Source organism: Parasteatoda tepidariorum, chromosome 2, assembly GCF_982258835.1.
Source record: "Parasteatoda tepidariorum strain Cologne lab strain chromosome 2, Ptep-v5.0, whole genome shotgun sequence".
NCBI lineage: Eukaryota > Metazoa > Arthropoda > Arachnida > Araneae > Theridiidae > Parasteatoda > Parasteatoda tepidariorum.
Genome location: NC_141756.1, coordinates 1,232,526 through 1,244,394, shown reverse-complemented (window position 1 = coordinate 1,244,394; position 11,869 = coordinate 1,232,526).

Sequence of the window (11,869 nt, the reverse complement as noted above, 5' to 3'; positions counted from 1 at the left end):
ATGAAAAGAATCAAAGGTATTACTTTTTATTTAATTTCGTCTTTAACTCCTCTACATTTTGTGAAGCTTTCATTGTTTGGCGAATTGTTTTTTCATCTTTGGGTCTGTCATGGGATAAGGAGATAATCATTTATTTATTATATTTCACTTATTTATTTGTCATTTCCTTAAGTTTAGGATACTATGCACAATTTTCATATTAAAAATTTGAATTAATTTATTTTAAATCGTACTTTGAGGGTTCTTAAATTTTACAGTTTATTTTAAGTGATTATTAATTGATAAATTTTAATTAATTGTAAATTTATTCATTTTAATAGATAATTATTTGATTCATTTTAGTGAAACTGACTTAATTTTGTTTGATTTTTTTATTACTTTCTTGAATGTCCTTTTCTGACAACTCCTGTTTCATTCAAAAGTTCATTACATGATTTTCATTATTAACTAAGTGTAAGGAGTCCCTAAAGTAAGGCTGCTTTTTTTTACAAGTTTTAGAAAACTCGAAATAATGATTTCATATTACCTATATCATTATCCATTTGATATATATATATGGGTAATTCTCACGAAATATGACAATTCACAGTCCCTTGCTCCAAGGTCTAATACTATACTACTAAAAGAGCTTTTTTTTTAAAAAATTAATATATAGCATTGCTGTTCGCATTTTAAAATGACTGCACTAGCATTGACTGTTTTGTATAGTTAAAAAATTTAATTTAATTTCAAAATGTCATGTTTCTGGTATGTCGCAAACAATATTTCCAATAATAACTAGCTTCAAAGCGTCGCATAAATTTTTCAATATCTAATTTCTTTTTATCTCAACCTTTGTAAGCATTTTTGGAATATACGCAGAGGGTATTATTTACCGAAACTTCGTTTAAAAAAAAAAATTTCTGTCAATAATTTGTTTGTCAAATGAAAATCTGTCATTTTTCTGGCTACTTTTATTTAGTGATATATAATCAAAATGGATAGAGCCATCAATCAATATCTTATGTTTATAGATTGATTAGATACCATCCTATCTGAACATGTCTTGTTGCATGAATAAAGAACCAAATTTCTGGTTCCTAATCTATTTCAAAAATTTTTTCAATGTGAGTTGGCTTTTATGTTGTCATTTTCCTGTCTTCTTGAAATCATTAATTACATAAACTACATATATTTCTCTGCATTATTTCAAGAAATCCTGTTGCTTTATGCGGAATGCAAACGTCTTAGGCCAAAATGTTAAAGTAAAGTTAAATGCTATAAAATGGCAAAATTGTCATTATCCTGGCTGTCATTTTCCTGGCTTATGAATGCCAGGACATTGACGTGTTACCAGAAAACTTTTTAAACAGTATATTGTAGAGAGGGAAAGCAAATATTATCCTAATACTAAGTTTATGTATGATTGCATTATGTTTGAGTGTAATCAAAGTTATTTATTTATTTAATGATTGATAATTATACACAATTTTATTCTGTACATATCAGCAACAAAAAAATTTTTGATTCGTTCTACAGTGGATAAAAAGAATTAATTTAAGCAGTTTATAGTCCATCTAACATAAAGGCTTAAATTGAGTTTCTTACTATTAACTTAAAATGACTGTTTTTTAAACTTCTAAGCTAATATGTCATTTTCCTGGCATTCAAGATTTGGTGAATTTCTATTTTATTTTTTTTCACGAGCAAATGTCAATAAACTACACTGCTGCCTGTAAGATATTAATAAATGTAACTAAAGAGTATACAAAAAAAATTTAGATTATTTTGAAGACTTGTCCGAATTGTCATGTTTCCAGAGAATCACCCATATATATATATATACAAGGGGTGATCAAATGAAAAGGTACGAAACGACGTAAAAACGTAACAATAAAATATTTGCATATTCCGGTATGGGAGAACGTAGCGAGACATCTCGGGATGCGATTGGAGTCACTGACTGGGATCGGAGCATGCGCTGGTGCCCGCATGAGCAGGAGAGAGCAGAGGCTCTTATCAAAAGCAGCGTCCAAATGATGCGGCAGTCCGTATGAGGACCGGATGGCGTTCGCGTTGCAAAATTCGACGATTGAGGAGCAACGAGGTGTTATCCGATTTCCTCGAGCACAGAAAAACCATTACCTCCGATGTGTACTGTGAGACACTCTGACGCCTACGCAGGTCCATCAAGAACAAAAGACCGGGCTGCTCACGTAGGGTGTGGTTCTGCTCCACGATAACGCGCGTCCACACGTCTCCAGACTCACACATATGGAACTGGCCAAGTTCAAGTGAGAGACGTTGGACCATCCGCCCTACAATCCGGACTAGTCGCCCTGCGATTTCCATGTGTTTGGTCCACTGAAGAAACACCTGAAAGGGAAGCTCTTCAACTCGGACGACCTACTCAAGGACGCTGTGAAGGACTGGGTCTCGTCAAGACCCCAGGAATTCTGGGAACAAGGAATCCTGCGGCTTGTTCATCAGTGGGATCGCTGTGCACAGGCCTATGGTGTATATTTTGAATAAAGTCTACAGTTGTACCCACCGTGTCGTTTCGTACCTTTTCATTTGATCACCCTTTGTATATATATATATATATATATATATATATATATATATATATATATATATATATATATATATATATATATATATATATATATATATATATATATATGTGTGTGTGTGTGTGTGCGTGCGTGTGTGTGCGTGTGTGTATGCGTGTGAGTGCGTAACCAAGTATAAACTGCAAAACTAAATTAAAGTTACGGGCATAATAAAGCAGGGTAACCTCATTTGCTTGGTGTTTCACAGCTTAACTATTTTTGTCTTATTTATATTTTGTTTCCTTACTTATTACAATGTTTTGTATTAAAAACTTTGATATTCGATGTTTGCTTAAAATATCCATTGTATAAATATGTTGTTAATATATTACAAGTTGAGAACAGTAAACCATTTTAAAATAGTATATTTTTCTAATGGAATGAGTAGTGTTCATTTCTTTAATCGTGTTTCATATGCACTGTACATTACTTGCCATACAAATAAAACTACTTTTTGTAATTCTGTGTTTTCAGAGATTTCTTGCCTAATACTTTCTAAGTATTCAAATACATATTATTCAAACTTACAATCAATGATAACCTTTTTAAGATCATCTATTTCTCTAGCTGACAAATTTTTTTGTAACTAAGCTTATTTTTTAACGAAAAAAAATATATTTTTTTCCAAAAGAAATTAAACATTTTTTTTAAAAATGTGTTTTTCAAAAATGCGTTCACTTCTTTATTTTCATAAAATAAAAAATTGAATGCGTTTAAAACATATTTAAGAATATTTAAGTGTAAAAAAAATAAGATACGTTTAACTTTAATACACCTTTTAGTTCACTTATATATCCCACTGAGCACAGAAACTAATACTTTTTTCTTATTAAAGACAATACTATTGGAATATTATTAAAGCCAATATGTTTCCTTTTTTCATGTGAACTACACAGGTAAAAACATTGAAAGGGTCAAATGGTTTATAAAAAACTAACAGAGGAGATAAAACCAAACCTTCCCAAAATATCATCCGATGTAGGACTAAAATGTGGACAAATGGGTTCAATCTGTACCCTAAATAAAGAAACTGATCACTTGTACAGCTGACCAAGTGTCAGTCTGAGAAATACAAGTCAATTAAAGTGTATAATCGCCTCTAACAGTATACTGTTTACCTTAAGGCAACTTCATTCTCACTCTTGCATCCTTCAGCTCATCGATGATCATTGGAGCAGCAAGTTCGAGTTGCAATTGAAAGCCTAAGGACGTGCGATACGTGATCGATGTGATTAAGGTCAGGGGGCATCGCAGGCCACTCCAATCGTGTAATATCCTTCTATTGGAAGTTCACCAACTGATCCCTGAGTGGATGGGCGTTATCGTCTAAAAAGATGAAATTGGGTCCATATGCCCCACGGAAATGTTTCGCATTGCATACGAGGATCTCATCACTGTATCGCTGACCTGAACCTGCATTGCACGCACGAAGGTCGCTACGCCCGTCTGCCATGACGGCAGTCCAGGTCGTTAGACCCCCTTGACCCTAGTGGTCCTTTTTGACAATGTTAGAGGACCGATATCGATTCCCGGATTCCCTTTAGATGAGAACACGTCTCAAGTCGTTATCCAGACTGAACCGCGAATCATCACTGAAGATTATCCACCCCAGATCTTTCTCTGTCAAAAACAGGTAATGCTATGACGGTCACAGTCAAAGGACTACAGAATGTTTGCCCAGCAGTAAGTCTCTGGGCAACTGTTATCTGTGGAATGAATGTTCCTGTGTTTGTGAACTGTTTGTGAAACCATAGTGTGGACACCACATTTCTCGAAACTGCGAGGATTAAGATTACAAGGCTTGCACTAAGTTACGATACTTCAAAACATCTTTATGCTACAAGCTTTTGGCGAGCAAATGAGGTACCCCTACACAAATGCGATCATAGCGCCGCCGCCTTATGACAACACAGGCCACTGCGTGGCAGACGTATGCGCGAAGAGATTAGCTATCATCTGATACCTCTTATTTACATAAAGGTGTTACTTGTTTCTTTTTTTTTTAAAAAAAGGAAGGAAAAAGAAATTTTATTATTTATTTAAAGAGTTCTTCCTTAAGTTGTTTCCATTGCTCTTTTATTTCTATCTCTAAAAAAACATGATTTATCAAGTTCGTTTATTTGCATGTTTCTCGTTGGTTATTTTAAGTTTTGTTTGCATATTTAAGAAAAGAAGCATTTTACTATTGATACATTAGCATTTTAAGGTGTTCCTTTTTTATTATATAAAAATATTTTTTTTTCGAAGCATCGTCCTTTTTCCAAATGGTGCAAGTCCATGTACAGATAATATAATTTAACGAAGTTTCGTATTCTCTTTGTTAAATAACCATTTGATTTTTATGACAAAATCTTCATGACTATCACTAAACGACTTTTAAAGTGATAGTTAAGGCAGGATGTTATGCAACTTCTTAACTATTCTAATCACTGAAAAGTGTACTATGTTCAGCACCCTGGGTCAATTAAAGACTGTGAAATTTATTTTGAAACTGAGGCGCCCTTCCCCACCGATGTCACGTGATTTATTCCTAAGGACATCCTCATTACCAGAAGGAGACAAAAATCCATTAGTTTTCGAGTAGCGGAAACAGTTCCGAAACATTGTTTGGAAGTTTTAAAATCTTTTTTTTTTCTCCTAAACTCTTGTTCGACTAAAAACAATCGATGAAGATTAAATGAAAGAAAAGCATACCATCTAAAGAAAAATTCGTAATAGCAAGAAATTGAAATGGAGAAAAAATGTGAAAAATGCTAAAAAATTTAAAAGCTTGAAAAATTAAAAAATCTCTTTTTATGTAAATAATGTTTTACTAAATTTATTATAATTGTTAACGTACTCCTTACATAGTTAATGAAGATTAAAATAATTACGTATTATGTTACTGTTTGCAATCAATGTATTTAAAAATTAAGGATGAACTAATTCCATTGTTACGCAACATTGATTAGATCAATGATATATTTTTTCTTGAAGAGTATTTTTTCATTTTCATTCATAAATTGATTTGAAGCAGAATATGATTATAGATTTGAAAAAAAAATTAACTTCTTTTAAAGGAAGAATATTTTGCTTCGAATATTTAGCAACAAAAATAACAAAATGATTAAAAATATATAAACTTAAAATTAGCCCAAATATTCTTAAATTTTGGTTTTTCCGTTTCATTTTCCTAACTTAGAGCTGTAAAACTGAACAGTGTTTCCTTTTTAATTTTAAGTTTCCTTTTTATTCGGTAATTCTTCTTTAGCACATTTAGTTAATACACATTTATATCCTTATGCATTTTTATGCTGTTAAATAATATGTATCTTGCGTATCTGATATTTTACATTTTGTTTCACGCATCGAAAAAAAATTGAGAGATAATTTAAAAATAAAATACTTTTATGCTTTAAATCCAAGATCACTTTGTTGTAATAAAATGCAAAATAGTGACGTTTCAAAAGGAAAAAATAAAAAAATTCCTGTCATTTGTCCAAAAATTTGAGGTTGTTTAGTTCGATTTAATAATACAACATTATGTTACCCTTTTGGATTAAAATTAGTTAAAAAGAAAATAAATTGATTATTTTAAATTAAAGATGCCTCAACTGAACATTTTTTTCTCTTAATTAAAATTTTCTAATGATGCTCTGCAAACAAACGCTAACATTAAAACAACTGAATAATTGGACTGCTGTGTTAATTGGCAACAAACAATGAGTATTCAATAAGTCTTGTTTAAATCAAATGGATGATGCAATCTCAGGACACAAATAACATTTATTAGGAAATAATATTTTAAATAAATTTACATCAGATGGTAGTTTCTAATACAATTTTATATAAATGAACTTGTTTTTTTTTTCTTTTTACGATAGCCAATACTGCGAATGCAGAAAACAGCATTTCCAAAAATTTAGCAATAAAATCATAAAACATTATTTGTCTTTAATTTAAATTAGACGTGGTTTCACTAAAAATGGAACAATAAACTCCACGGTGATTATCTTAGAAAAAGAGAATGTTTTTTTTTTCTTGAATAAACGATTATACGGATAGTAAATATTTAGATTATATACATTGAAACTTAAACTGTTTTATATGATTTCAGTAATAATTAAAAAGAAATTAATCACGCATGATGATAAAGAAGACTCCATTAAAAGGTGACTTCCTTTTTTCCCCTTTTTATTCTTATAATAAGATATTGAAAAGAAAGCCTTAAAAACCAGTTATTATAATTTGATTATAAAAATGATAAATACAACAATTTTTTACTACGGGAAACGCGATACACCGTTCGAAATTTCTCGATTAAAATGATTAAATAGCAATTTATTTAATTATTATTTTACCAGTTTCAATCAAAATAGTCAAATAACCATAAAAGGGCCAAGACAGCCAGGTTAGAAGGGTGTTGGACACGTGTTCGTGAAAACGGGAGTTTGAGTCCAGCCGACCAAAGAATCCCGTACATTAAATGGTAACTGGTGCATGTTAAATCTGTCGGAGTCACAAAGTTCTCTAAGTTCCCATAACAAATCAATACCTCTGGGGGTACTGATCCAGGTGTTCTCTTGTCTTCTGGATTGGGTTCAAAAATACAAGGCTACGGAGTGGAACATTGGTAGTCGTAAACTCAAATTTGGGTAGGTTATTAAACGACGTTTATAAAATAAAATAAAACAGCCATAAAAAAGATGATATTCAAACTGAGAAAAAATGCTTAGTGATTGTTTTTATAATATGGTTTAACAATTGGAATTTTTTTTTCACCTTACGAAGCTATCAAGTTCCGTACATACCGTAACTGAGTGGAACAATCACATGAGCAAGGGTTCGAATCCCAGTGTTGACACCACAATATTTCTTCAATAACTGAAGACTTTTCAATGTCCTGCACTCTTCAATCGGTGACCCTGGACTACTAAAATACAAAACAATCATTCACACATAAATCGCGCATCATCCCCGGACTTCAATGTCCGTTTAAGTTGATTAATTTTTTTGATTTAGAAACTATGCAAGTTGTAAATAGTTACGAAACCGCATAATTTTGTATTAATGTTTCTTTTTTAACGTACCAATTGTAAACGGTTTCTAAGCCGTATGGATAAGAAAAATGTTCCTAAGCATAATTTTTATGGGTAATTGGATATACAGATAGTTGCCGGTTATTTTTCCGTAATTTCAGAAATAAAATTCTAACTGTAGAGAAATATAAATACTTTAAAAAAGTGACTTAATATACGGATTTTCATGTGATAACAGCAATAAATATAGTTCGAGTGACATACGTTAATTTATTAGTGCAGATGATATTTTAAGATATAAATATCAGATAAAAACACGTATTTTCTCGGATTAATTTAAATCCTTTTTTGCCAGATTTGGATTTAAGTCAAAAAAAGAGGTAGTCGCAAAAGGGGAAAAATGGGTCCGATAAAGAACGCTAGGAGTTGGTAATTTTTTTTGTTAAAAATTAAAACGTGTTTCATTACTGATATGTACGTCAATTTAACTCATCATATCTCTGGAACTATTGAAGCGTATCAAATTATAGCGTATATATATATATATATATATATATATATATACGCTATAATTTGATACGCTTGATGTAATAATGTGCCTTTAAAGGCTAGATAGTTTGAGAGACTTGGACTGATTCAACAAATAAGGCATTTTATTAAGTTATATGAAGTATTGAAAACATTGTTCGCTGGAGTTTTGCATCAATTACATTGGTTGGCTTTCCATAACAGGGATGCTGAGATTTGGCACAGATTATCTAGCCATGAAAATATGAAAAAGCCACGAATTTTTGGTGCTCTTGATATTTAAAGGTGGGTTTTGAAAAGGGAGTTCTGGTTGCAAGAGTATCTTTATCTTAATGAAACGTCATTTAAATGATAAAATTTAGAGATTTTGATTCGCTAAAAGGATGGCGTCACTCTGACGCTGGGAATTTTTGGGACTATCTTAATGCGTACTTCATCTGCGAATTATTGCCCATTAACTTCAGAAAATAATCTTTTATCTGGCATCTTGACTTTTTATGGCTCTTTGTAAGAGACCGATTTCTATATCTTACAATGGTTAAAAAAAAACATCGGTTTTAAGCTTATCATTTAATATAGAAAGACTCGTACGAGGCATTCTATGTTACTTCCCCCCTCTCCGAAAAAATATTAAAATATTAAATTTAGTAAATAAAGGGTTTTGAGTTGATAGTACAATAGAGCGCCGATTATCCGAACTGCTCGGGACGGAACATGGTTCGGATAATTGGAAAGTACTAATTTAAAATAAAAATTTCATATTAAATTTAGAACTTAGGGAAAATTTTATGGTTAATTACTTGCAACCCCTTCCATCAGAATTTTTAATGAAACTACAACAAAACACCAATTAAATTATCAAATAAAAAAAACATTCAAGCAAAGCAAAAATAGCAAGCGTAAAGTACAAACTATGTACACAAGAAGACAAGCATACCTATTATGCATAACAATATGTAATGTTTACTTCCAAATATCTTCTATAAGTAATGTATCAAAGTTTATGGACACATAAACACATAACAAAAAAAATTAGAGTCTCTAATATTATTCAGCCTTTTTTTGTTGTTGAAAAGTTCTGTTTAGTAACACCACAAAATGCTGTAAGTGAAGACTTTTTTTTCTTTTTTAAAGTTAATAAAGAAAACAAATTAAAAGTAATAAACTTAAAAACACATATACAGAATTTCATTATTCACATATCTTTTCAACGTGAATGAAAGAAATAAGAGAAGAAGACAAATGTGTCGTTACTCTAGAATTTAAGATTCTAGTATCGTTAAGGGCTTGTTACTGGATACAACGTGTAGTCCCCAAAAGAAGGAAGACAGTCTTGTATCTCAGCACTATAGATACGGAATATCCTATCTCAAAATATACAACAATGAAAAATATGGTTTGTTTATGGTTAGACCATATGAGAAACCTCACCGCGTATTTATTTTGAATACTGGTAAACACAGCCGTTGCAGAAATTTTGAGGGGTCAGATCTTCCGTCAAAAAGGGGTAACATGTTCAAACGAACCATGCACATGACAATTTCATATCATTAAATTTATATAATGCAAAACAAATCATATATTTGTTTTTCTCTTTAATATTTAAATTTTTTATTCAAAAATAAAATATATAAACCATAAACAAAATAAAAAACGGACCATCCTGAATAGCTTTTCAACTAATGATCGGATCTTCACTTTCTCGGACTTAACATTAATGGTTCGAAGGGTGATCTCAAATATGCTAATTAATAAGTGCATACGATATTTTAAGTTACGAAATTGGACACAAAAACGTACCTTCTCTGATTGAACATAAATTTTTTGACGGATTCTGATTTCTGGCCCACCCAAAAATATAAGGGGTAGCAGACTTAGACCGCTCTCATGATCAAACTATGGGAACTATATTTTCAGATTGCGGCTACCCTCTTTATTTTGAAGGTTATAAATCCGAATGCGTCGGAAAAAAATCCTGTTTATTCAGAGAAAATATATTTTTTGTATCTGATTTTGTAACTTAAACTATCGTATGCGCTTATTAATGAGCATATCCTAGTACAGGGATGGCGAACCAATGGCACGCGTGCCATTGATGGCACGTGACACAATATCTTGGGCACACCACCAATCAAAAAGTTCACTATGAAGCATATTAACAGTTAAATTAAAATTCACAAAAACAAAAATTCAAGAACAATTTTTCATAAAAAATTAACAATTCATGCTAAAAAACAATTAATAACCATAAAAAACAAGCTAACAATAAATATCTAGCAAATAAAATTAACAGTAAATAACTAATAAAATACAAAACAAAAGAACAATTAAACTATGCGAGTAAAAGAAGGTGAAACAAAAACTTCACAAGAGATAATATGACACGTAAGCAAAGGCAAGAAGACTCGACTAGGAGCTGGTGACCAAATAAAACATAGCCAGGCGCTAATTTTTCGTCCTTGGAAACTAATTAATCGCCAAAGTAAAACTACTCCTTCTTTGTACATTCGCTTTCCTGAGATGGTATTTATAAGTTAAGTACATTTAAACATGATAAAACTTGTAATACATGTTTGAAGATAAACTTTTGTTACTATACAACATTTATATATATTTAAAGGCATTTTTAAACTGTAATTAATTCCAAAATAGCGAAGAACTACTTTTCAAAGGTATAGAATTACATATCCTATTATTTCCCGCAGTGAAAACTTGAGGTGAAACGAAATATAATGACGCATTATTTGTTTACGCAAAGCATAATAGTCAATTTCGTTGACACAACTGTATTTTAAGGCTTATTTGTGTTAGATTTACAATTTTTAACTGCTATTTAATATGGCTAGTTCCGCAAGAAGAACAAAAATGCAAAATGGTAAGCATATCAGAGAATTTCAAACTTGGTGGACTGAGAAATATAGCATGATTAGTAATGACGAAAAATTGGTGTGTGTTTATTTTCTGGAATAGTGTTATGTAGAACATCGTTTGTTACGTTGAAAATTTCGAAACTCATGCTAATTTATTTAAATTGTCTGATATGCAAAAATTTTTATTTGCAAAAAGATGTATTAAAAGTAATGCATTAACTTTAATTAGAAGTGAAACTCAGTTAAATTCGTATGAAAAATTAAAAAATCTTTTGCTTGAAGAATTTGGACTTAGTTGCAATAGTGCAGAAGTACATGCAATGTTGCAAAAAAGAAAACAAAGGTATAATGAAACTCTTCAAGAATATTTCCTAAAAATGAGAGAAATAGCTACTCAAAGTGATATTGATGACTTAGCTCTAATCACTTACATAATTGAAGGAATACCAGACCAAACAAATAATAAAACAATTCTTTATGGAGCCAGTAATCTTTATGAATTTAAACAAAAACTTAAACTTTATGAAAAAATTAAAAGTGACTTAGATAAAAATAAATTTCAAGCTAATAAGGGACCATATGTGAAGAAGTTAGAAAACCCGAAATATGACATTAAGTGCTTTAAGTGTAATGCACCAGGACATAAAGCCGCGGCTTGTCCTAAAAATAAAAATGTAACCTCGAATGTGACAAAACCCAAAATACATCATACAACACAGGAGAACCCATTGAGTCAATGTAAATATTGCTCAAAGAAAGGACTTTTGAATCAATTTCACATGGGCTCCACGTGTGTAAACAACCCTAATAATGTGGTTGATGCAAACATCCAAAATATGACAAATAACCAATAACAATTACT